This window comes from Thunnus albacares, chromosome 14 (genome assembly GCF_914725855.1).
Source record: "Thunnus albacares chromosome 14, fThuAlb1.1, whole genome shotgun sequence".
Taxonomy (NCBI): domain Eukaryota; kingdom Metazoa; phylum Chordata; class Actinopteri; order Scombriformes; family Scombridae; genus Thunnus; species Thunnus albacares.
Genome location: NC_058119.1, coordinates 3,996,790 through 4,024,036, shown reverse-complemented (window position 1 = coordinate 4,024,036; position 27,247 = coordinate 3,996,790). Strand labels below are relative to the sequence as shown.

General features: G+C 40.3%; 1 long non-coding RNA gene across 4 annotated transcripts in view; it reads right to left on the bottom strand.

Annotated features, from left to right (window-relative positions):
- Positions 1-27,247, bottom strand: part of LOC122997028 — a 167,485-nt gene that overhangs the window by 75,476 nt on the left and 64,762 nt on the right. For all 4 annotated transcript variants that reach the window (XR_006407136.1, XR_006407133.1, XR_006407135.1 and 1 more), the window contains one exon: positions 4,027-4,133. This is a non-coding gene — a long non-coding RNA (uncharacterized LOC122997028). The remainder of the gene's footprint in view (positions 1-4,026; positions 4,134-27,247) is intronic.

The following is a 27,247-nucleotide window of genomic DNA, read 5'->3' as shown; positions in this document are numbered from 1 at the left end:
CCAATAATGCGTATTAGATCCAATACATTTGAATTAAAGCTGCTGATAGCCAATATACTGTGACTAATATGTGCAACTATGTGGTATTCGACCATTTTAAAACTCAAGAGTATGCTCTTCCTGTTGTGTCTTTTCATGGTGTGTATAAATTGTACAAGTATGACACTAACAAAACGTTTCAATAATCCATCTTTATGTGAAATTCACTGTAGAAGTAAGTATTATTCATTATAATGTAATCATACAAATGGTTTTACTTCCATCATGTTGGAGGTAGACCACTGACATTTAGAATAAACGGCCAGTATGAGCTCATATGTATGTTGCAAATCTACTGTATATATCAGGCTGGCAAAGGCTGAATTACCAGCAAGACACAGCGGTCACAGCTGATGGCTTGACTGTTTCATCGACATGGCTCACTGCAGTAGTCGCACTGTGAGAATTTGGTCCTAAATTTTTGACACTGTCAGAATTTTGCCACAGGCTGTCATTGGTTTCCAAAGCTTTCATGGTAAACTTGGGGCCAGGCAGCATTATTCCAGTATAGGAACACTGGTTGCTCACTGTGTCTCTGGGCATATTTTGTAATGAAGCTTCCATTAAGTCTACTGTGTGCACTGGACTCCATGGGGTACACCATCAATTTAGTATTGCACTCCCATAAAGTTAGGTGACTCTCAAGATGCAGATTCTAAAAGGCCAAGATATCCTAACTTTCAGTGCAGATTGTGGATCCTACTAATGCAACCAATGTCCCAGTCTTTCTTAGACTCTCCCTGCTCCTCACCTACATCTTTCTGTTTCTCAAGCCCAACATAACCCTGATGATCATCAGAGATCTATTCTTCTTTGGCTCCTCCAGAGCCACAGAAGACATTACACTGGTTTCCACTGGCTGAGTAGCACCGTCATGACAAGTACGCTGGTCCTTATGTGTAAAATCAGTGGAGTAGTTCTTTAATGGGCACATGAAGGAGATAGAGAACATACATAATCAGTGCATAAGGTAGGGGATTGGTAGGGACACAACAGCCAATTTTTACACCGTGGGTTTGGTCATGGTGATTTTTTTAATAGCAATTGTTACACATTAGCACACACGTTGCACATGTCCATGCACATCCAAAAATCAGACAAAAATGGTACATTTTCATCATGTCTGAAAGGCTACATTTGGTTTCTTCATCCACTGAGCTGACTGATTATACTGCTTGACACAATGTTCTGATGACCAGTAAAGTGTATGAGAATGGCAGACATTGAACAGATCTTACCCATTTCTATTCAGTTCCAGTTTATACTGTATGTGTCAACCATAAAACTGGTTAAACGTATCACCAGGTCCCGTGTCACCACCATTGTAGCTTACGTCTGACTTTTCACATGTTTATTCCTTCTCAGTGTGAATGTGTGTGTGTGTATCTATCTTTCTCTTTTCACCCCTCCTTTCCTCTCGCTCACTCCTCCTTCTTACTCCCCCCTCCCCATCCCTCTCTGCGTGCTCACGGCCCAGCAGTAATTCTGTGTTTATCAACTCTTTATTATGGCCCCTCGCATCATCATTTACAATGGTAGCATCTGCTCATTGCCTAGCCCGAGCATGGGGCAAATTGCTTTTATAGGGAAAAAATGGCTAGTGAGAGGACACACACACACACACACACACACACACACACACAACACACAGCAGCGACTGTGCACAAATCAAGACACTGAGCCCCGGCCTATTTACAGCGGCTGTTAACTCTCCTGGCAGAATCACACACAAACACACAAACACTTCACTTCTTCTAACAGGATCAAATGATTAGCTGGCCACCGTCAGTGAATCAAAATGAGTCCCAAATCCAATGAGGGAGCAGTTTTGATTTTCGTTAGATTTCTTTTTTTTTAATTTTCTTTTCAACATCTACCTAACGCCGCAGTGTGAAAAACAAATATCACATCTGGCCTCAGCGCTCTAATTTCTCCGTTTGGCTCGGTCTAATTTAGCCGCTACAGCGATGTGGGAAACAGTGGGGAAGCAGAAAATGGCAAGACATCCTGTCTTTGTTGTTCGCATTTAACACATTAGTGTTCCCTAAATGACAGGGATGAGGAGAAGGCGAGGTGAGCGAGCAGAGGAACCTATAGCAGTGGGGAAAAAGATAAATTGAACGCCGCGCTTGTTCAGAGCTATCCTTCCAATTATGAAAAGCTCCTCATCTTCATCCTGTAGGGATGTGGAATGGGAAGGCAGCAGTTTGGTTTTATACAGATGTTTATGTATAATTGGCGCCACAACAGAAAGTGAAACTGGATTGGACGAAAAAAAAAGGTGGAAACACGGTAGTTACTGTTGTGAATGAAGCACTATTCCTAGAAATACTGCTATTGATGGAATCCTGTGGCTTGAACAGCAAGATGCACTCTTAGATGTCACTTTAAGTCATGATTAGACCACATGTTGTTTCCTCCCACTCTTTATCTCTATGTTATTTTCGGTCTTACACTTCTCCACAATCTGCCATTTTTAGCTCCATTTGCATGCGAGAATACAGCGTCCTCTTTAAGTTTTCCAGCATTGCTGCAGAATCCCCTCCAAATCACAAGCGATGGCAGATGGTGTCAAAAGCAACGTGAACTGCTTGTTAGAACAGTTGTAATAATGACTCAAAATGAATGTAGTGCTGATTTATTGATGGTGAAATGCAACGTGTTGCACCTTTAAATTGCTCCCTTTTTATTTTTGCTCTAGTGGCCACTAGAAGAAGATCTCTTCACTGAAACAGACCTGTGGAAAACCTACCAAAACCCTTACATTTTTCCTAGAACAACCTTTCAGAAAGTGATGCTTTCACAGCAACACATGAACACTTCTCTCTCATCATTTCTTCAGTTTCACAACACCTTTTTTATCTGTTGCTTGCTCTGTTGCCCAGGACCTGCAACAGACTCATGGATCGGAAACCCATGGTGATACATGGGTCTCGAATACTAGGAACTGAGTGGACCCATTAAGACTTCTGCTACAGTCTGACCTTGTGTCAGGAAAAATGTTGAATAGTCTGCAAAAAAAGACTATTCAGCAGGAAGATAAAAATGACCTAACCACAGTGTAATCAGCTCTTATCTACCAGCGGTCTACTAATATGAATCAAATGTAATATTATTACAAGCATGCAATCAATGGTGTAATATACATGAATTTTTAATGACAGACATGTAGTCAAATGCTCATGATAACAAGAATGATCAAAATTCACTATAAGTAATAGTGTTGCCATACAACTACTATTCCAAGTAGTTCCATAGTATAGTACTGGGCAGTACTGTAGTAGTGAAAATTAACAGAAAAGTTTTATATATTTATTGCTGTGTGTTTATGTGTGTGTGTGTGTGTGTGTGGGTGGGTGTGTGCGTACCACTTCCTGTGCAGTGATATAAGCTCAACCTGTCAAAACGGATTGATGTGCTTGTTGCTGTCACTCAGCTTGACACACTGACATTCCTCCTTCCTGGTGTTTATGAGTCTGTGTGTGTGTGTGTGTGTGTGTGTGTGTGTACTGATGGTGGGTGGGGGGTGGAGAGGGGGATTGGCTTAAAGATCTTTGACATTCATGGTTGCACACACACATATCCAGAGGCTATGTTGCAATGCTGAACGATGCCGTCACCCATCAGGTCTTTAGTGTACACACAAACACACACATACGTGCACACACACACACTGGTCACCATGATGCCAGGAGGCAGTTGTAATGGTAATGAGTTAGTATTTTATGATGGTCAGATACAACACGGTAAATACAGTAGGTTTAAATTGACCTCACAAACAGTGACATCCCAGATGCCATCCTCATGTTAGCTGACCCCAGTTCATCTAAATATAGTGCCCAAATAAAGCTGCACTAGATTTACAGTGCAACAGTAAAACGCAGTGACCCCTCCATGTGATATACAGCTGGCTTAACGTATGACTGGCCTGTATCATATTTATAAAAGCAATGATTGAAGAGTGTATGTTTTCATATGGAGGCTCACCTTTACAGCGGGAGGCTCTGTGTTGTGGATATTAGGTTTGGGAGTCCCCCCTGTTGTAAGAATGAGGTCTACCGGGACCCAGCTCATTGTCTGCATGTCTCTATAAACTGGGAGAGAAAAAAAGAAGAAGAGAAAAAAAATGCTATAGTTACACACAATGATTAGATGACATATTCTTCATAGTCTTAAAGGAGATATTTGTCAACACAGATTTTATTTTCCAATTTTTTGTCCAGTGATTTTTGGTCATGATAACATTTTACTCATTTTGTTGTAGAGTTTTAGGGAAATGCACACTCCAGTAGGAGAGATGCTAATCTGGGAAGGCTTTCCAAAAAAAAAAAAAAAAAAACCAAAACAGAAATAATCTCAGACATTTGCCTTGAGCTAAAAAAAAAAAAAAGTTAAAAAAAAAAAACATTTAAAAAGTCCCTGGAAATCTGTAGCAAACTGCACAGCATAGCTCTTGAACTGTGTCTCTCAACTCCAGGAACAGCTGCAGTCTTCGGGTAAGTAAGGAGTTTGGATCTATTTGTAGAGGAATTAACCACAACTGGAGTCACACAGCGGCAGTAAATGAAAACTGCGCATTGTGTACCTTGTCATTTTATTTTTGGCAAATTCTGAAACTTGCAAACACAAATGATTATGTTTGCTACAATTTCTGTCATGGACACAAGCCAAATCAGAAGCAACCTCACACTTTAGAGCATGTGGAAACCTGAGTGTTTGCATGAACACAGCAGGTAAGTTGACCTGAAAATTGATCTGTGTGGGATCAAATAGGGGTCAATCAGATTTTTAGCCTGTGAAATTATGAGAAATTATTCAAAGATTGTGATTGTATATCACACTTTGTAAAGCTGTGAAATAAAACTTGATTGTAGTAAAAAAAAAAAAAATAGAGAATGAGTTACTGCACAAATGATATGAACAGCAAAGACTATGGGGGAACAGAAGTGCTTTGTGAGCATCAGACTGTGGATTCAAAGCAGAACTGTGTGTAAACCTCCCCACGCTGGAACTTCTGTGTCCCACACTGTGAATGACACTAAAGTTACACATGCACACACACATACGCACACACATTTAAGTTACAAGTATAATTTTTTTCATAATTCCTAACTGTCACTTAAATGCGTGTGTCACACAGTGGTAACTTTTTGGCAGTTTGAAAGTTATCTACTTCTAATCTGTGTCCTTTTTTATCAAGCAATATTTAATATTCAAGTGAGATATTTCTGTTTTTTTTTTTTTCTGACAACCACAAAACTTTTCTACACATTTACAAATGTATAATTTCTTGTGTTTACTACAGGTTTACAAAGAGTGATAAAACCACAGGCTTTGAGAGTATTTCTGAGCATCAATCCACAAGCACAAAATCATATTTACTCATATTTGAAGGATTTTCCAACAAAATGCTTTGTGTGTTTATTTTTGTTGAGACTGAAAAGACAAGCTTTGAGAATATTTCTGTTGGATTTTTTTTTTTTTTGGAAAGCTCTAGAAGGCGATGCGGCTCTGCGTTTCCCAAATTTCAATCTAACAGATGTAGTTAGTAAAATGTTATCATGACCAAATGCCACGACCAACAAAAATATGAGAATAACACACAGCTTGATAAATAAAGGAGTCTCCCTTTAATTCTATTTTTGTGTTTTTGTAGAAATTATACAATTAATCACATAGATAATACAAATATTCCTGTGATCTTAGAATGATGCAGTATAATAGAAATAACCCAGAAAAAAAGGACAGAAGGGTTCATTTTGGATGGCTGCACCAGTGGTATAACTGTACGTGTGTGTGTGTGTGTGTGTGAGTCCTATCAGTGATATGGTGCCAGTCAGTGTCAGGTTCTGGGTTGTATCTGCTAGGTTTTGAAAGCCCCCCCAGGTCCTATAATACTACTCTCTGAGACACACACACACACACACACACTCACAGAGAAGGTGGAAAAGTTCAATCCACACACCATCACACACTGAGACACAGACCTTTTTTATAACAGTATCCTCTAACGTGTGTGTGTGTGTATATATGTGTGTGTGTGTGTGTGATCTGGTGTGGTTGTAAAGCTGACAGTGTTTCCCTTGTGGGGTGCAGACAACAAACAAGGTCCCTAGTGGTTTTTGCTATGAGAGAGGCTACAACACACACACACACACACACACGCGCGCACACACACACACACACACGCACACACACAGCTCTTAGATGTCGTAGCTGCTTCATGCCAGCCGCAGCCATCTGGTTTATGTAACCAACTCTAGCGTTGTACATTTGACCTGTCTGCATGTGTGTGTGTGTGTGTGTTTGTGTGTGTATGTGCAGTGCTAGGGAGAGGGGTGAAGGATATCGGGGTGTACGTTTGACCTCCAGATTCTTTATTGCGCTGCCACAACCGCACTGCACCCTCCGGGGAGTGTCCTCGTATGTCTTCATCTCAGACAGACATGAGGAGGGAGGAAGAAGAGGAGCAAGTACAGGAGACAACAACATGGCTGAAGAGGGGGGGAGACAACAAGAAGGCGTACACACACACACACACACACATTCTGGGGATGGAGAATTAATAACCAGAGAAGATAGGGCACCTAAGTGACCGGACTGAGCTCAGGGTGAACCATAAACCATCTCTGTGTTTTATTGAAATGCCAGCGACCTCCCATTAAATCTCTCAAACTCCAGCTAAACTTCTAGCCAGTCACAACCGTACGTGTGTGTGTGAGTGTGTGTGAGTGTGAGTGTGTGTGTGTGTGACCTGTAAAGGTAAATTCGAGAGCGTCAAGAGAGACTTTCAATCACCACTCCACCACGAGTGTGTGTATGTGCAACCTCTAAAGGTAAATTTCAGAGTTGAGAGGGGCCTTTTGAACATTTTGACAGTATTTTAAGAGCTGTAATGTTATTTTTAAAGAATACTATGTGGAAGAGAACGGCAGGAAAGATGACAGCCGGCTTCAAAGTGTTGCAAGCTGGATTCAAAAAATTTCAGAAATGGGAAGTGCATTAGTCTAAATGCGGTAAAACTGTCCTAAAACCTGGAAATATTGCAGGCGAAGCTTTGCTAGCCAGGTCTCAGATGCTTGTTTTTCCCCCCACATGATTTTCATTTCATGCAGAAAAATAAAGCCTGAGGTTCACACAACCCTAAAATATTTTTGCTGTACATCATTATTACACCCATTAGAACCGTGCATTTTGAATACGTGCCACGTTAGCACTCCGTTGATAATAATACAGGCTAAACATGCTACGAAATGTGGTGACTTTACTGGTAGAAGCTGAATAAATGAGTAGAGAAAGATAACAAATGCAGATGCGTCCATACAGGGCACGAAGGGTAACGGAATGGTTTGATGGAGAATGAAAATGATGTGAATCATACGATACGGCCTTCACAGTTAACAGATCTCAACCGAACTGAACACACACACACACACACACAGGGATATGTCGCGTCATGTTAGACAGCACTCACCACCAAAACACCAAATGAGGAAATATCTACTGGAAGAATGCTGCTCATCCCTCCGGTAGAGTTCCACACACTTGGTGACAAAGCATTTCTGGAGGCTGATAGTGGAAAAATACTTCACGTAGTTCCTCTATTGGTCCATCACTTCGGTCCAGACTGAATTGACAGCTAAAATCTCAAAATATCTCAACATCTTTTTGGATTGACACAATTTTTTTTTTTTTTACAGACATTTATGGTTCCAGACTTATGTATCCTAATAACTCTGGTGATTTCATGACACACGAGACATCCCACCACCATCACGTTGTAATTTCTGGGTTCAGACTGATATGTCTTAACTATGGTTTTGATATTCATGGCCCCCGATTACTTCAGTGATCTCCACAGATTTCATCTAAAACCATTATCAGGTCAAATTCCTAATGTTTCACAATACTTTTGGTTTTTGACCAACTACCTGCTATCTCTTGGTGCTCCTCTTTAGATCAGCCTCCAAACCTTGTGGTCTGGACATATTTTTATTTCTTAAAGACACGCGATGTGACTGACTCTCAGCCACATGTTAAATTATCTGTCTGAAAACAAAGCCTGACATTCCCCCCAATTCGCTCTGAAGCAGCTTTTGACCTAGATGCTATGAAACTTTGTCTCAGGAGTTAATCAGAAATTTGGCTTCCTTGCATGCCAGTGGAACAGGGGATATATCCATCCAGGCATTAAAAAGGAAGAAACGGTGGAAATGAGAGGAGAGGAGAGATTGTTTGGCTGCCATCTTAACTAAGTGTGCCTAGCCAAGCCCGGCCAGGAGAAAATATAAACCCCCGAGAATAAGGCTTATTTTGACTGGTGGCCAGTTAGGGGATAAGACGCTGCAAGGGAGGTGTGTGTGTGTGTGTGGGTGTGTGTGTGTGCATATACTTGTGTGTGTGTGTGTGTGTGTGTGGGTATGTGTGAATCATTGAGCATGCATGCCATGAAAGTAGCCAGCCGGTTTACGTCTGCCCGTCTCAGGTGTATATGTGTGTCCAAATCTGCATCAAAAGCCTTCTCCTCCTCCTCCATTTCCATACGGATAAATGTCATTAGCCAGGCAGCTAGTGGCAAGACGCTACTTTTACTCAGCGCGAGTGTGAGGGGTGACTTTGTCCCAGAGAGAGAGAGAGAGAGAGAGAGAGAGAGAGAGAGAGAGAGAGAGGGAGAGAGAGAGAGAGAGAGAGAGAGAGGTCTGATACATGGACCAGACACAAATCCTCTTAGCCAACAGAAAAAAAAAAAAAACTGGCTTTTGGGTGGCGGCTTAAATCGGCCATTGTGGCTCTACTTTAAGACTTCCTCTGATGCCTTTCTGCCTGGCGCTAATGTAAATAAATGAGCCCCAGTAGGAAACTGAGGAGGAAGTGAGGGCAGGAGGGTAGAGGGGGGATCGTATTCCTCGCTCTGACGGTGCAACACACACGGCTGGCCTGACTGGCTACAGCACCTTTCAGCATGGATGGGTGGGTGGGTGGCGAAATTCTCCAAAAGGGGAAGACATCTCCTACTAGTTATGTATTCAGACTTCAGTTTAGGATTGAAGGAAAATGTTGTCATTAGTTCTATGAACATTTATGCTGGTGGTCAAGTGCAGAATGCTGTAACCACTTCATTGATTTTCATACTGACAGACTCACTTGCTCTGTTGCAGTGAGCCTGCCCCTTTCTGCCTTCATGTAGTATGTGGAGCACAAGTGATCTCTCAGGCAAGCCCACTGTGAGGACTCAACACACTCTTATATGCTCCTTATCTCACCCTACATACAGAAAGAGTTTTTGCTTCCCTGACTTCTACAAACACCAGACATTACTGTATTATTGCAACATACAACAGCTAAACAAGTAAGTACAAGTAAATCCATGCAGATATTTTGCATTGAATTCAACTTTGGTGAACTTTGAACATGCAAATTTCTGCTGTTGACTAATAGAAAACATTTTTGAAGGTGTTGATTTTTGAGGGAGTGCAGAGCTGGAGCAGAGTAAGCTGCCGGCTGATAAACTGCTGTAAAGAAGAGACGTGACTTGCAGACCTGAGTCAATGATACAAATATGTGTCTTGAATAAGGTGTGTGAACCCGTTAAGGAGAGAGCCAGTTAGCTTGCTGACTGTCAGTAACCAAGCTAATAATAGTTTTGGAGCAAGTCCTATGAGTAGTCACTGAATCTAAGCTTGTAGCTCCACCTATTTTGTGAGGACCAACGGATTAACTTCACCATGCCACTTTGTGAAGCAAGCCGTAATCCACACTGTGGTTCTCATGTCCAGCGGCACACACTGAGCTGGAGAAAATACATTTAAAGTTAGCTCAATCCTGCCTGTAGTTCTTCAACCATTACTTAAGAAAACTTAGTCGCTACGACTGGCCTCAGAGGTACAACAAACAAGAAGACATGTCATACTTACTAAGAAGTGTTAGAAATGAATAGCTACACTTGAAGGTGGAGTGAGAAGTTGGCAGTCACAGTGGGGTTTTAGGGAGACGTGATATTGTTTAAATACCGGGATAATGGCACATGTTTTCAGACAGTCTCTCATGGAAGACATTCCTACTGTTTCATTTTTCATGCTCATGTGAAAATAGACAGACATAATTGTGTGAGGAATGAAAAAAAAAAAAAGAGCTAGAGAGAAGTTAAAACCCTGGCTCCTTTCTCACCTCCGCACAACTGGCCAATCACAGCGTGAAGTGGATGTAAATGTCAGCTTGTCGGGTTGGGAAAGTTACAGAAACGGCCGTACACAGGCCCCCTTATCTGCCATCAGAAAGGTGTGGAGTAAGGGGGGCTTCCAAAGCTATTCGCCCGTACGAATTACAGTCCTAAAAGAGTATACTGGCCCCTTAAGAGGCCAAGATAAAATGGTGAAAGTGACTTTTCCATCTTTTACTCCTTCCACCACCTGCCATTGCCAAAAACCATGAAAACATTGGCTCCATTTGTGCTGAAAGAACTATATTTCAGTTTTATGTTGAAATATAAGTTTGGGCGAGTGATTGGGGAAAACAAGTACCTTTGCCATGTTTATGGTTGATACTTCAATAAAAAATATGCCTGAAAGCCTCACAGTAGTACTGAAATATGTGTGTGCATCATACAGTGAGTCTCTTTGGGTATACAGTATATATATATATATATATATATATATACTGTATTACTGAGCCTATATGTTCCTGGAAGATGCCTCAGCACCACTGTCCTTTGCGGTGACCCAGTGACATCATGTATTCCTTTTAAAGACCTTTCTGCTCTTCCTTTAGTGCAAACTCTACATAAACAGCCTAATCACGGCCGCAGTCAGTATAAGCGTAGCTGGAGGGCCCGCATCAGCGAACACGCAGACAGAGACCATCATGTACTGTAATCATACCATTATACCATATTCATATTACAGGCACACACACTGATCCACGATGATCAACCACATGCCGCAGACAGGGAGGGAGGATCAATGAGCTTAATAGGAAGTGACACAAAACAATACCAGATGGCCAATCAGCACTCAAAGAGGTTGGATGTTACCGTGGGAACCCTGCAGGACAGCGCTGTCTTCATTTGTGCTTTATTGTATGTTAGCTCTTACTGGTTGAACCATTAAAAAGCCATTGTGCAACACCTAAAACATATGCCTCTCAGTGAACAACAGATCATTTGAATAATGTTATCCAACCATGCCATCCATTTTTTTTCTCTTAAATGGGCTTATTCGTGGTCAGGGCCACAAGATACTGGAGCCTATCCCAGGATGCAATGGGACAATGAGACAAAACAAAAGGGACAAAGGCACATTATATACAAGTAATATTAGTATAGACCGATTTATGTGTTGCAGTCTACCCATCACTCCTTTAGAGAAAGGAATGTATATGAACGTTATTCACTGAGTCTCAAAACACATCTCAGAAATCATTTACGACTTAGGCTTTTGTTGGAAAAGTAACATTCACTTACTTCTTTTGTCTGACGTCCACAAGATGGATGTGAAATCATTGTGCTATTAAACCCTAGCTGGCGTTACTTTTCAAAGTTTGTTAGCTTATGATGAACAGTCAACAGACTTGATTTCTTTCTTTCTTTATTAGTTTTAGATTAAATTCATACTTTTGAGAAGCATCTGAGACATATGAATCTGCAAAAGTGGAGTTCTTTGTGACTCAGACACACATAGTATGCAGTAAGTCTGATTTTAGACAGAGCAGGGGCAATTCATGGGGCTGAACTGATATGAAACAGAGGCTTGTGCATTTTGCTTTCTAGGTTTTCTTTTAAGGTTATTACAGAAGTAAACGAGCCAGTTTTCGTGATTTGAGGGTTTAAACGATCTCTAGAAGGTTTAGAAGGTTAACTCAATCTTTTATTGTAGATGTATTTCTTGACAAAAGCTGTTGAAAGGTGAAATTCTTTACATACACTTCATTATTTAACCACCTCTAAAAGCAAAAATGTTCGCCAATCAATGCCTAAAGTCGACGTGATTGTCATATTGTCAGTTTCGCGCCAACTCTCCCCAATTCTGACCTTGAAACGGTGTCGGGGGAGCTGATTTCACACACTGTTTGACGATCTGGCGAGCACTGTATTTAAAACATTCTGAGTCTCTTAGTCTGTGGTGAAATATGTGAAACATGCATAAAGAATGTTTCCGAGGCACTTTGGATTCCATCGGTGAATCAGATGAGAATATATAAAGACTGTCTTGTTTAGCTACTGTTAAACGACTACATCGTTTCACGGAAGGTGCGAGTTTTATGATTATTTAATCGTTACTGTTAGAAAACGCGGGACTCATTGAACCTTCGCCTTCTCTCTCTCTCTCTCTCTCGACGTTTCATAAAAGCAATCAGCCACTTGACGCTGAGCTTTACAGTGATACAGCAAAGCTTCTCATACTGCCTCGCAAAGCCTCTTCATTGTTCTAAAACCCGCTGTAGTGTAGCCTCTCATGGCTTATTGCTGAAGTATGCAGAGTAAAGTGAAGGAGATGACATGTGATAAGAGCCGTGAGACAGGTTTGAGTTTGTGGCATTGAAGTTTAGACTTGTGAGCCATGTAAATGTGATCAGCCAAACTTTGGGGGGTAAAGATGTTTTATAAATGCTTGCTAAAAGATTCCTCCTCAACTGTCAGTGTTGTCAGTGTTACATTTGCTTTCTGCAGTTTCTCTTTTGTTCCCGTCATGCACCAGCAACAAACCACTGGAAATGAGTGGGGGATTCATTGCCCTTTCAGAAATTCTGACAACTACTCAACCTTACAGGGGAGGCTGGCTACGGCCTGTTGAGTAAAGCAACTTCATCGCTATTATAATGTGCGTGCCATTCATTTCAGAGCCGAGTATGTTTGCTTGCTACCGTCTTTCTCTCTGTCAGTCGCTCTCTCTCCAGCCCCCTCATGTCAGTGAGGTTCACATCATCCTCGTTAAGCGTTTGTCTCCAGTCTAACTCACAGATGATTATTCATTTAGCCGCTTTAGACAGCTCCCGTCAGCCACAAGGACTCCGCTCATCCACCAAGGGACAAATCAACACTCGTTTTTTTTTTTTTTTCTCCTCCTCCTCCTCCTTCTCAGTTCTTTCTCTACTTCCCGTCTCTCTCCTGGGCTATTACACTGAGTGTTATGTTTACTATAACCCGCATGCTTGTTAATTATAAATCACCAGGTCCTCTTACGTTCTATTAATTGGTACCTCCTCTCTCAGTCTATGCAGAGGCGCCGGCAAATAAATTCAGGTACGGCTTCATTAAGTGGCACTCTCACAACAGATCTTGACACACGCTACGGAGGCAATAAAACAAGTGAGTTGGGGGGGATGGGGTTGGGGGGCGGGGGGGGCTCAACAACTGTAATCAGTGCTTTACAGTAGCCGACAGTGCAATCTGCAGACTGCCATGCCAGCCATTACTGCTACCTACAGGCCTGAGGAGAGGGATCAGTGTAGGAGAAAGCCACTGAGTTGCAAAGTGACACAGTTTGACTTTAGTTCATTTGACTATGGGTGTAGATTTGGGTATGGACAGTAGGGACATGTCCCTCCCAATAGCAAAGTGTTGCTGGATTGTCCCTATCGATACTTTTACAGATCTCAAACAATCTAGCCACTTTAACTCCATGTAATGTTAACAGTAAGATCTCTGCAGAGTTGCCAGGTTTGTGTGTTTTCTGCCAAAGTGCACTATTATGATAAAGAGGGAAAGATCAGGATATGGGGGATACTTGACCTGCTGATCTGGCAATCCTCAACTTCAAGCTGAACGTATGGTTGACCAGCAGCAGCAGTAGTGGAGTCAGTGAGGTGGAGAATCTGAAGCAGTTAATATTTATAGTTTAAACCTTCTGAATGTAACAGAATTGAAAACAACTTCACTGAACAAAACTAAGATCATGTGATATTATATTTAATTTCAGGTGTTAGACGTGCTGTTAATTAAATACTTTATTACTGTGGGTGAAAATTCCTCCCAAAATAAAATGAAGACATCTGGTCCTTTTTAAAGAAGAAACAAGTGTCAGTAACAGTTGAGCTTAATTAATAAGAACATTCTGTAATCAATCCAAACATTCATCTTTGATGAGCAGAGTTATTATTGCATACGTGTCATTAAGACATGAACATTATTTATAAGTTAAATTAGCCAAAGCTTGTCTGACTGATCTGTTTGTGACTGTCAGGCATCATTTTATTATGAAAATCCTGTAACACAGACAGGTGAGCTCTGATGTCATAGTGAAAGATCTCACCATAAGTTCACGAGTTGAATGAAAAATAATCCATATTCAGTAAAGTAAACATTTTGCAGAGTCGGGCTTTTTATGTGCATATGTGTGTGTGCACATGTGCCTATGAAAGAAAAAAGAGTGGTAGAGAGCAAATACACATACACAGTTATTTTGGCTGTCTAATGAAAACGTTCTACCAAAGTGAAATCCAAACCTACAGCCTTGTATTTGACCAATCTTAAAAGACAATGCACACAGGAGTACATGCAGTTGTTGAGTGAAAGGCAGCTCATCAAAGCTGCAGACTTATTTCTGATGCAGCTGTTGTTTGACCTAGAAAGGTAGTGGAAATTAAAAATATTCAAAGTTTAATGACTTTGGGGAATTGAAGCCATATTTATGCTAAATATTAAAACAAGGGGCATTGTTTGAGTAAGGCAAACTATGGCACCTTAAACAAATCTTGATGCAAAATTAATCTAGTGGTTTTTATCATTATGCTGTTGAGCAAACTCTGGGTTTCCTGCAGCATTTTTTAGAGGAGGCGCTGCTCCTTGCCTGAAATAAAGAGCACCTCCACTAACATACTTACATTTTTATTAAATATAACATTAGGTCTTTTAAGCTTCAGGGAAAATGAGCAGTGGAGCTACATCACACAGCAAAGGCCATGTAATTAATGAGTGAAGCAATTGTTTAAACTGTCATCTAATACTGTGCAATATATAGAATTAATTGGTTCTTGGTTAATTAGAATTTTTGTTTTTACACAATGTGAAAATTGAGGTATTACACCATGCACAAAAAGGTTACTTTTAGTCAAAAAGTACGGTATAATAGCTGGCTACATTAGCTGTCTTGAGTCTCAACAGTACCGTAAACTGTGACATAAAAGTTACACCGTATGCACACCTGCTGTAGTTTAGGTGGCTAGCTGGCTCTGGCTATCTTGTAGTGAATCAACAAGAATGACAGAGTGAAAAAAAAGACATTGCACACTATTTTGGGCTGTGTTTGTGTCGATGAGGCGTTATCATCATGAGAGGTGTGCAGATTCTACTTTGTTCAGTCTGCCGGGGAACTGACGCTAGCTAGCAGCTGTCTGCAGATATCAGGCTAATGTCAAGAAACACAAACAGTAGGAGCAGGTGAATTAAAGAGCGGACTTCTCTGTGAAAACTGATTATTAAAGTGGATGTCTGTGTTCTGCCTAGATGGAGCTGAACCACGTAGTTGAAGCTATAAGAAACAACCTGAACTTTTAAATATGCATGAAGATAACAGCCTCTTCTCAACAGTCCTAAAAATATGATGTTTCATTCATGTTTTAGTCCTCCTGCATTTTGTAAGAAAAAGAAAAGAAAACGATTAAAATCCTAACTCAACCCCAGTTTGTACCATTGACAGGATGAGATCCATCAGGAACTGTCTGATTCAGCTCAGTGGGTGATTGATTGATAGTTTGTATGTTCTCTCCACGGTACAGGTGTAAGCATGAACTAATACATATTGAAAATGGGTGCAAGAGTCAGAGATTCAGCTAATGATGAATTAGTCATGATTTAGTCGTTGCCCCAGTTGTCCATTTGGAATATAGCAGAAATTTTTAAATTTTAGTCCCAAGCTATGTTAAATGTGATGATTTACAAAAGGTTGAGGTTTGGTTCATCCACATCTTATCATTAATAAAATTATCACCTACCATAGTAAATTGGCAATTTGACACAGAATATATGTCATAGAATAAATGATTCACAGGGAAATACAAAGAGAGACAGGCACAGACCAGAGCACAAAGAGAAAGAAATGGTCTCAGAGATAGAGCTACTGAGGGTCTGCTCATGGACCTGAAATGACTGGGTACAGTATCACACCGGAGAGCTCCATTAGTGATAATTGGATGGATTTCATATTAAAATATGCTCTGTCATTTAGCATTGCACACAGACTTAACCTCTGCATGGGATTTCATCCCCTGCCAAGTCCTGCAATCATACACTTCAGACTGATCATAATGATTGGAATACTGTAGTCCAGAGTATGCATGATGTATATGAGTGGAAAGAAGGAAGGAAAAAAGAAAAGAGATAAAAAGGATGAAAAAAATCCTGTCTTTTCTCTCCTTAAATTGTTGTCTTTTGGACTTGTTTCATCTTAGTAGATTATGATCAGTAGTGAAGTTATATCTTAAAGAATCTGAGTCAATTTATGTAGTTTATTAGATAAAAGGTAACATTTCACTTACTCTTAATTAACTATAATTACTCTACTATAATATCAATTACCAATTCAGTCAAGACTGCTGCTTGGTCTTACATGTCAAACATCTTCATGTGTTTTCATCAAATTGTTGCACATGTTTTAAGCTCTGAAATTTACAAGCAAACTTTTTCACAATGCTTCACCCTTTTTATTCGTTTCCACAAAAAAATTTGAAAATGTACATAGCAGCAAGTGGATGGAAACATACCTTATGACACAGTATTGCAGTCCTTTTTTAATAACTTATCAAATAGATACATCCCAGTACTCTTTAGGATTGCACCGATGTTGGATGAATTGCCACCTCACAGTTTATGTCCAGTGCCAATGCAGAAAGTAATATGCCTTTAATGTAGAGAGGAAGAAATAAAGGTTCCAGAGGTTAGGGTGGTGGTTGTAACCATGATTTTTCTCTAAACTTAACCATACTGTAAAGGTTTTTTTTATTTGATTTGTTTTCCAAATTTTGTTTGATTGACATTCAAGGTAAAACCAATATCAGCATTCTTAGTGATAAGTTTGTACTGCAGTACCTGCTTGAAGAAAGGGATGTGGGGACTCCCATGTAGTCTAACTAAAGGCTTTACCCTTATTACAAGTCTGTCATTTAAATTGACCATGACAGAGATAACTTCTTTTTGTGGTTTTGTGGATTTGATGCAAAATGACACCAAAGTACCTGCAAGGGTTAATATGATGAATCGTCTCTTTGATCGAGACAAGACATTCAGGGTTAATTAACCAGGCTGCAGTATGGACCAACAGTTATGGCACCAAATCTCACCTAACAGCCACTTGGCCCAGCATTTCAACACAGCACCGCCCCCGAGTATGTCTCCAGTACATTGGGAAGTCAGCACCTCTCCCTAAATTGGCAGGGGCAGCAGAGGCCACAACAGTAATGGGAAGACCCACTTCAAAAAGCCCCTTCACCTCACTTTCACTTTTTTTTTTCCCCCTCACTCTCCCTCTTCCTCCTCCTGTTTTGCTCATCAGAGAGAAATCTCTTTCAACTAGCCGAGGAGGTTTAGGACAACTGTGGAGTTTGACGTAATTATCAGTGGCTTGGCTTTAATCACACTCTCCTCGGACTCCTCAGCGCACATTATCTGACACCAAACACAGACGCTCCCCTGCCTCAAACAGGCCAATTTATCCTCCCAATGCCACTCAGAAAGCCAGCTGTCACAGACAACTAGAGATGGACGGAGAAAAGGCGGCAGAAAGAGGGAGCGAAGGAGAGGGTAGACATAATTATGCACCATATTTTGGCTTTGTTGTTTCTTTTTTTTTTCCTCTTATCCCTTTTTTTTATTCCTTTACTTTGTGCACTTTTAATAAGTCTGAAAAAGTGTCAGTTTGATTCAAGTCTAACAAAGCTGTGGATGATTTATGTCACAAGGTTGCGGGAGAAAAAAAGAGTGAGGCAAGATTTGAGAGACAGTTTCAAGGTAGCGGAGCTTCAATTAACCCAAGTTACCTGTATAGGATATCATTTGAATGACGGCTGAATTAATAAGCGCTTTTTGAAAATCTCTTGAAATGTGTTCTTGAGATACATCAAATGTAATCAAAGGAAATTAAATTCTTGTACCTGGCGTAGAATAATTTGAGGTCTTTTCAAATCCAAATTGTAACTCATCAGAGCTTGGAAGACTCAAACTTAGGTTTCAAATGCAAGCTGGGACTGGATATAATTGTTGTGGAATTTCATCTTGTTTTGCCTCACAGTTACTCAGGATTTTCATTCTGCTATTTGGAAACCCTCAGAAATTGACTGTGAAAGTGTTTTCTCTCATGATTTGCATCTAAAAGTGCAAATTAGTAGAAACATCCCTACTTATGACTTGAACACTCGCAACCCTAATTCTGGAAAAAAAAAAAAAAGGTATAGGGCAGTGGTTAAAAAACAAAGTACTGAGACATGTTAATATTTGGTCTGCCCCTCCCTTCTCCATCCTCAAATGGGTCAGAGAAGGGAAGGAGTGGGAGGTGGAGGGGTTGGTGGAGTGAAAGGAAGAACTTCAAAGTGATGAAAGAGAGAAAGATCACGAACAGTAGCACTCGCTAATGTGTTCCCAGGATGCAGCCATTCCAACCAGACCCCAGACCTTTGATGCTGCCTCTGACAGACCATCGTGAAGAAAAAAGAAATAAAAAAAAAAAAAAAAAAAAGAGGAGCCATCACCAGCTATCAGCAGGACGCTGCAATCTCTTTGGAGTAATAAGCAATGAGCCCGGACCGGGTCGCACTCTGTTTCAACCTCTGAGACACTTTGGGGATGTTTATGCTCGCATGACAGTTCTTAGAAAACTGCCTTGTGGTGAAATATGTGAAACATACAGATTGAAAAACTGAAACCGACATTATGCATTCATGAAGAGTGATGTGGTGTAAGTTTTACATATACATATATCTGATAGAAAATGCATGGCACATAATATGAACGAAATAGAAATTAAATGTTTTTGTTAGTGTGCATATAAATATTGGTTTAATGCTATTTGAGAGCAGGCTGCTGATGTAGAAATATTATGTTCAGCAGGGTGCTGTGGGCTGCACAACCAGACAGAGAGAACACACGCTAATTGCAGAGGTCAAAGTGTCGTCCATGTTTGTCAGTGGACGACACTCATACAGCAGTAAGATTACATGAGATGCACTGTGTGTAATTTATGCTAACACAGTGTTTGTACCTGCATTCATTATTTAAGATTATAGTGAGATTATTTGGAGTTAGGCGAACTTTTTTATTTTAAAGAAATCTCCAAAAGCACAATTTCCCCCCAATAACTACAATAACTGTGTTACTGAGCAGGATTATTGCAGATTCATTTTGTCATGTTGCTTTTCTCATTGCAGTGATATTATTGTGCACATGTAAATGTAACCCTAAAATGTACAATCAGTGCCAGCTGCTCCTGATTTTATGTACTGTATATAATACCTATGGTACTGTATACTTTTGCATCATGGTTTCCTACAGAAAAGTCATACTGACTTAAAGACACATAACCTTGTTGACTACGAATTCTACACTACTAACTAGAAAATGTTTATACAGAACATGTTTCATCTGTTTTCCCTACGATATCCGCTCTAACAACATCGGCTCTGTGCAACTAAAAGATGATGTTTTTTAGGATTATGTTCAGGCACTCACAGTGATTGGTTAAGGTTAGGGATAGATGGGAGTCCTGGTTAAATATTAATAGTCAGAAGTGACTTGAAGCAAAAGACCTGATGTGTTTACTTTATTAACATTTAACCAAAACCACAATCCTCCTCTAAGCAGAGTGCTTTTGTTGCCTAAATCTAATCACACAGGACTCAGGATATGAACCTGCACTCTGAACGCCCACTGTCCACCCCAACCACCCGCATGCAGTACACAACTGCAGCACTTCCTTCACTTAAAAAATATTGTCACTGAACATAATCTAAGCAGTTTCCCTCTAAATGTATTTGGCAAAACAAATGAGAGTGTTTAAATGTCTAGGAGACAGAGTTGACATATAACAGAATATATAAGATACAGGATAGGATTAGTGCCTGATTTTTTTATACATCTTTTTGTGTGTATGTGTGAAATATCCATATGAGGAGTAGATTCTAAGAGTTATTCATAGCAGTGTAGGTTAGAGACTTACTGTACAGTAAAAAAAGAAAATGCATGTCATAAGAACAAAGGAAGAAGTAGCAAGTGAGAAAGGGGGCAGAGATCGTTTTTCCACCCAAACTCAGTGGCAGCAGTGACCGCTCTGCCAGCTTGTGCCACATCAGTTTGAGGAGGTCAAGTCAGCGCCTGGCAGGCTGTGTCTGGCCTGGTCTCACTGCAGGAGGAGCGCTGGTCCGGGGCCAAACCTCCAGGCCTGCAGCCCGTTCTCCCAGCAGAGCGACCCGGACTTCCCCGCACTTCACTGCCTCCTCACTGGGGGCAAGTCAGGGAGCCGCTGGGGCGTGGGGCTTCCAGCTCCAGAGCTGCACCCTTCCAACCCCTGGGAAGTGGGGGAGGTGACCCCGACCGGCTCTAACTGTCAACTAGCCAGCCGGAGGAGAGGAAAGAAGGGGTGACAGAGGCCAAGAGGAGAGAGGAGGAAGAACCAGTGAGGAGAGGAGGAAGATGACAAGAGGTTAGGTGTGAGCTATCCGGGGAGATGTTTGTCCGGCAGCTTTATGGTGTGAAGCATCTCTGCTGAGTGGAAGTCGGTTGTTCTCACATCACAGTGATCAGCACTGCCTGTACTTGCCTGATGTTCAAAAAGAACTAGGCAAAGAAAAAGATACAGAAGGTAAAATGAGCACACAAAGGACTTGAAACCTAAGTTTTTGTGAGAATCCCCATCTAATTTAAAGAGATAATTCTCTTTCTGGGAAATTTGACCATTTTCCCTGCCTAGTTGGAGTAAGAACAAAGTCTTAACATCAATTTCCAAGAAACAAATCAACACATTTAACAGGAAAGTACTCCAGCCTGAAACCAAACTCCCTCATAGACAACCAGCCAAATGTGTTCACTTAAATTAATTTTCCATATACTTCTTTCATTTTGAGGAGGTCTGGTATAACATACACACACAATTATTGTCTGTGCTCACATGTTCCTCAGTTGCAACACAGTGCTGAGCCCAATATTCTTGAATTGAACGTGGTGGCTAGCTGATTCCTCAGCAGTCATCATGTGACACGCCTAAACTAAAAGTCTTAGAATGTTAATAAAGTAAGTCAAGTGACAAATCAGATTGAAATTTTAGTTAGAAATTGGAATGACACAGGATTTAAGCCTTTTTATACACAATTGGAACAGCTAATTAAAGGTTAAGTTAGGCTTTTTTGGTTGTTGTTGGGTTATTTTTGCTGGCCAGGCAGCCCAGGGTTTTAGACATCCATCTTTCTGATTTACTTCCTACTGAAAAAAACAGTCCATATGGTTCTGTGGATTATGAGACATTGTTGGACATGTTTATTCACCTCCATCGTATTAGGGTGGAGGCAAAAAATTAAAAATCTTGCCAACCAAAACCAAAACTATCAGCATGACTAGATACTAGCAGAGATAAGTGAGAAACAGTGTTGCCACTGGGCTTTGATTAAATTACATGATTTGGCAAAAAAGGCAGAATAATACGTTTAAGTGAGGCGTTACTGTCACAATAAAAATCAGTCTGCAGATAAAAGGTTGGGAATCCTTGTCGTGCATGAGTCAAAATGTTACTGACAGTGCACAGGTTTCTGAATCGGACCAGAAAATGACTCATGTGACTCAAAATATCATGTATGTTTATAAAAGTCAGCCTCTTGATGTCAATGGATCAGCACCAAGTTGTCGTTTTTATACCTTGCTCTCAGCCCATTTCCACCACAGGAACTTTTCCAGCAGCCCAGGGACCATTTTAGGAACCCAGAAACTGTATTTGGACAAAAGGGAACCACAGACTAAATTTAGTTCCACAGTTATATTTTGTTTCCCAAAAAAGTCTGCTCTAGGGTTAGCTCTTTGGCCCAGGATGGCACAAGAACTATCAGAGTGGATTTTGCAGTGTTGAAGTTAAGGAAAAGGTTATTTCCTGTGATTCCTTTGGTCAAAAAGGGGAACTTGATGTACAGTTCTTAACGGTCATAAAAAAATAAAATTGTTTGTACAGTCCTGTATGTCAGGATGATGAATTTATACATGTATTGTATATGGGCATAATTAAAATGTGTGGTAAACCTTTAATACAATAGACATTATAACACACACACACACCTACAGAGACACAAATATGATACATATGCAAACACACCACCTACAAGCACATGTATAGTAAGAAATATCTTGCATTTGACATCATGTCATTAATCCAATATTGATGATATTCATGCTTTAGTTTTCTGGAAAGATCACCAATCAGCAGCACTGAAGAAATAAATGAATATTTTTTATGTCATATTATTCAAGATCAAGTGTTTTAGTTTTAACTAAAGGACTCTTTTGCATGTGTGAGTGTGTGTGTGTGTGTGTTTGTGTTTCACAGGGCAGAAGAGCGAATCTGTATGTGTCTGAATGCCGAATGCATAATATGCATGAGTGTGCTTGTTTGTACACTGTGTGCACAGATGTCCATGAGAGTGGAGAGGGAGAGAGATAGAGTGTGTGTGTGTGTGTGTGTGTGTGTGTGTGTGTGTGTGTGAGCATGCAGCTCCCAGCGCCCGGCGGTGGTGGCCCGTTATTGAGCCTTTGAGAGGCGAAGCGGCTGATAAATTCAAACTCTTTGTGTAATTGTCTTTTGCATCTGAATACAAATCCCTGCTGCTTATGATTCATCATATTTATTTTTTTATTTCCTCCGGCAACATCTTTTATTAGTTGTGCACTCAGCGGCGAGATTTAATTTCTGCAGGAGGGGACAACAGCGTCGGCTTGATGATTATTATTGAGAATGTGATACTACAGAGGCTGAAATAAAATCTATAGTGCATTAAAGTGACAGATTAGGAGGGGCGAGGGTTCATTTACAAGTGTTAAGACATCAGCGGCTAATGCCCTGCAACACCAAATAGCAATCCACCCTGGTCCCTGCTCTGTAGGAGTGTGTTTGAGGGGAACAGCATGAGGGTGTGAATGAAAAGTGTGTGTGTGGCCACAGGAATAGTGAGTGTGTGTGTGTGTGTGTGTGTGTGTGTGTGTGTCACACTCAACAGGGAGCCTCTAGTGGAGATATTTGAGCATTGCTAGAACAGAGAGAGAGAGCTTTTGCATGTCATGGTGCCAGAGAGAAGAGAGCTGGCCACAGATCTTAAAATTACTCAACAACATGAAACAGTGGGATGATCTCCCCAACCGGCTGAAGACTCCACTTGTTTTAATGAAACATGTTGTTATAGAATATTGATGACTTCAGGGACTTTTTTTTATCAGTGGAGGGTGAGATTTATATATATCTCAGTAAAGAAATCATACAGATATGATACTGTAATAGAAATGGCCAAACATTTCTGAAATGTTCTATTTTTAGCTGGCTTCCTACAGCCAGCAGTAGGTGTATTGTTAGTGTATCATTGTGATTATGGCTCTGCATCAGACAGCTGAAGCGTCTATTGTTACAGTAATTAGACAGTAAACATTATAGTTACTATTCTTTGCCGTGTCTTAAAGGCTCAGCCAATATAATTCTCACTTACTTCTAGTGCCATCTAGTCATCTGGGTGGCTGTATTTTATGTATTTTATAGTTGTATTTTATGTACTGAGGTAAACACTGAACAGTTTTTATTGGAACTACCTTCTGCCAAAGAAACAAAGAAATAGTTATCACAATGAGGTTGGTTGATTTTTTTTTAAATAATACCATTTTTTCAACACTGTGAGCACCGCCAAATGAAACTCCTAAAAGAAAGAGAGTGCCAGTCCTAACTCTAAAAGCAGATTCATAAAATGCTTCAATTTGCTCTGCCCTGGGTGAATTAACAAGGCATTTTAGTGTAAAACCAGCTCCTGAGTCTGTGTAGATGAAGACACAGTCTTTAAGTCATTAAAGCCCCTGAAAACTTGGTTCCATTAGTTATTAACAATTCAGTAAGCTCACAATGAGCCAATAACACTTGAGATGATGGTTTGCACAACTCTCCACCACTTAAGACACTAGAAAAATGCACTTTGAAGCACTGATGAATATCTCAGCCGTCTGTCAGAATTATTCATGGAAGCAAAATGCATTCTTCATACCCCAAATTAAAATGATATTAAGAAATACATAAATATGGTGATTGAGTTTTGAAACACGATATTGTCCGAAGCAAGAAGTGCATCTATGCACCTGTTTTATGCGCATTTTCAATTTGTGCATAAAACAAGATGCAGAAAAAACGTTTTGACACTTGGATAAGGTGGAAAGGTTGATGTATCGATAAAGATGAGAGATGAAGGGACAAAAAAATAGTATCAGATACAACATAAGATCTCCATGGGCCAATGAAGAGACTCTAATGATCCTCAAATTAATACATAAAACCAACATAAAGGTCATATTTCCATCACATTTTCCACCATTTGAGATTGTTCTACATTTGGATGGAAACCTGGCTAATGGAGTCAACCCCACTACCTTCTTAGCTCAGGACCTCACTCCTTCGAAGTAGAAGTTGTTGTAAGCTTTGTGAAGAGGTCTTCAGAGGAAGCCCCTTAGCTAGGAACTTTTGGCGATTTAGGAGGATTCCAAGTGGTAAAGTAGGAATCTTTGTTAATACAGCCACTGGGAAAATTGAACCAAAACTATCTGTATCACTAGATGCCACATTGTAATTTGGCTTGACTGAAAGCAAATGTGGTTCCCTTTTTGCCTGTGGCATTTTTAGTCATCTTCCATTGATCCTAACTGTTGTATGGACAGTAAGCTATCAACAGCTTTTGAATTCTAGCTTTCTTTATCTATAAATGGAAATTATAACCATCATAATTTCCACACAGAAAGAAAATAACTCACTTTGGCAATTCAAAGCCTCCAACGTTGGTGTTTGAAACTGGTTGAAAATGATGACAATGGACAGTCGTGAATCATTTACATGCGCATCCCCACTAAATGACTAACAATGGAGACACGAGTAGAGGAAGATGAAATTAGCTCTAATGATATAATGGCCGGTCTCTTTAGGGCTGACATGTTGAGTCACTCTGCGACCGGTCAAGTCGCATCGATTTTCATCAGGGGTAGAAACCCGATCTACACTCGGTCCTCTTTAACCGACTCGTCTTTCTCTCAGATGCCCCCAGATATTTATGTCTACTGTCTGATTCTGCCGAGCGGGGGCTTAATCAGATCCAGAGTGAGCTCCATCAGTATTCAAGCCAGCTGCTGAGAAGAAAAGAGAGATAAAGTGAGCTAAGACAGAGAGGAGGAGAATAGAGCAAGACTGAGCGACAAAAGAGGTAGAGGGTAGAGGCACACCATCAGGCTGTAGCAGAATATGTTGGAACAATGCTGATGGATGACATGCCATGTATCTCCAAACAGATTCTGAAACTGAAGAAGACTCACCAGTGTTAATTTCGTTAACAAATCATTTTCGTCATAGTTTTTGTCAACGTCGAATGAAAACGAGACGATAACTTGATAAAACTAACTTATGATGATAAAAAATATGACGAAATCTATTGCTTTTGTCAACTAATAAAAACAAGACAAAAATGTTAGAGAGATGAGTTGGGAAGAGATCAGACATATGGATAAATTTCACATTTGATGTCAAGGAAAACGACCCTTTTGTAAACCATGTGGAGCGACGATCACTGGTGAAAACACAATGAACTTGAAGCAAAATTTGCAGATGAGTCATCCCGAAATTCATGCGAAGGTAAGCACACTTAAATGTTGGTTTTTGTTTTTTTTCCAGGCTAATGTTATTTTAACAGCTAACCGGAGCTGGTATATTTTCGCTAAACCTGTAACACAGTACAAGCTAAAAGAAACAACTGCTGTCCTGTACTGATTAGAGAAGTGAACGACCCAGATTTGCTAATCTTAGATCGTAAATTAAAAGATTGATTGACTTGCTAAAGATAATAAGTGTAAAGTTTCACTGTCCTCAAGTTGAAACAAATATGTAACAAACAGAACAATACATATCTGAAGAAATGTTTATATTGAGCTTTCAGTACCACACCGACGTGTCAAAAAAAAAAAACTCCAATGCATAAGCCAACGAAGCGCCTGCTTAGGGCTCCCAGCATGAGGTGGCTCACACACCGTGTTTCCATTAGATTTGCAAGATAATTTTAAGTGAACTTTTGCAAAAAGGACAATGCAGATTAGGTGTGCTTCCATCAACTGGTTTGAAGCGAATTAACTAGGCTACGCATCACATAGTTTCATCAGCAGATGGCGCTATAGGCTTAAATAATCCGCCAGTAAACAGAGCAGAAGAAGTAGAGGTTGCCAACCGGAAACAAAACAAATACCTAGTTGTACTGCCTCGACAAGAGAAAAATTTAGAGAGGTCTTCAGGAATTTGTTTCAATTGGGCAAGTTGTCACTGTTGTTTCATGTCGGCCAGTATTGGCTATGCTTCATGCTATCTGGAGGGGCCGGAAGATGGCAAGAGTGGAAATAGCCATGTCATGTGAGTTAAACGTTCGCTACGTCATTATTTATTCGACAAATGCGTTTACCCATTTTGTGCATAAACTCTTCTTCAACATTTCCAAAAATCCACCTCAAGTAAGCATAAAAACTTTTTTTGCAAAATTTGCGAATTTTCCATTAAGCTTCTTTAATGCAATACTTCAAAATGTGCGTAAAAATAGGTGGAAACATGGCTACTGTCTCAAAATATGGTTACCATTGCAGCAACTGCAACAATTGCAGATGCACAAAGTATGATTTCAGTTTAAGGAGGGCCCCCAAAGAAAGTCTTGCTTAGCCCCCCCTGTTTCCAGCAAAGCAGGAAAAGTGGATGTTTTATAAAAAAGCTAACAAGCTTTGATGGCTTCCCTTCTTTTGGACCCTCTATTCCCTCATAGATCAGCACTGTAAAGACTGTTTATGGCATAAATTTATCTGTCAGTGTTCATCAGAGTTTCTCTTAATGCAAAAGATTTGTGTAGATTTATTTTGCCACTGATTGACCAATCACAGCAGTTCTGTCTAAATGAACTTATTTTGCTCCACAATTTAATTGTTTGGGCCATAAAGTTGGGTTTATCACCAGACAATCTCCAGAAAGCATTCATTTTCAGGCCCAAA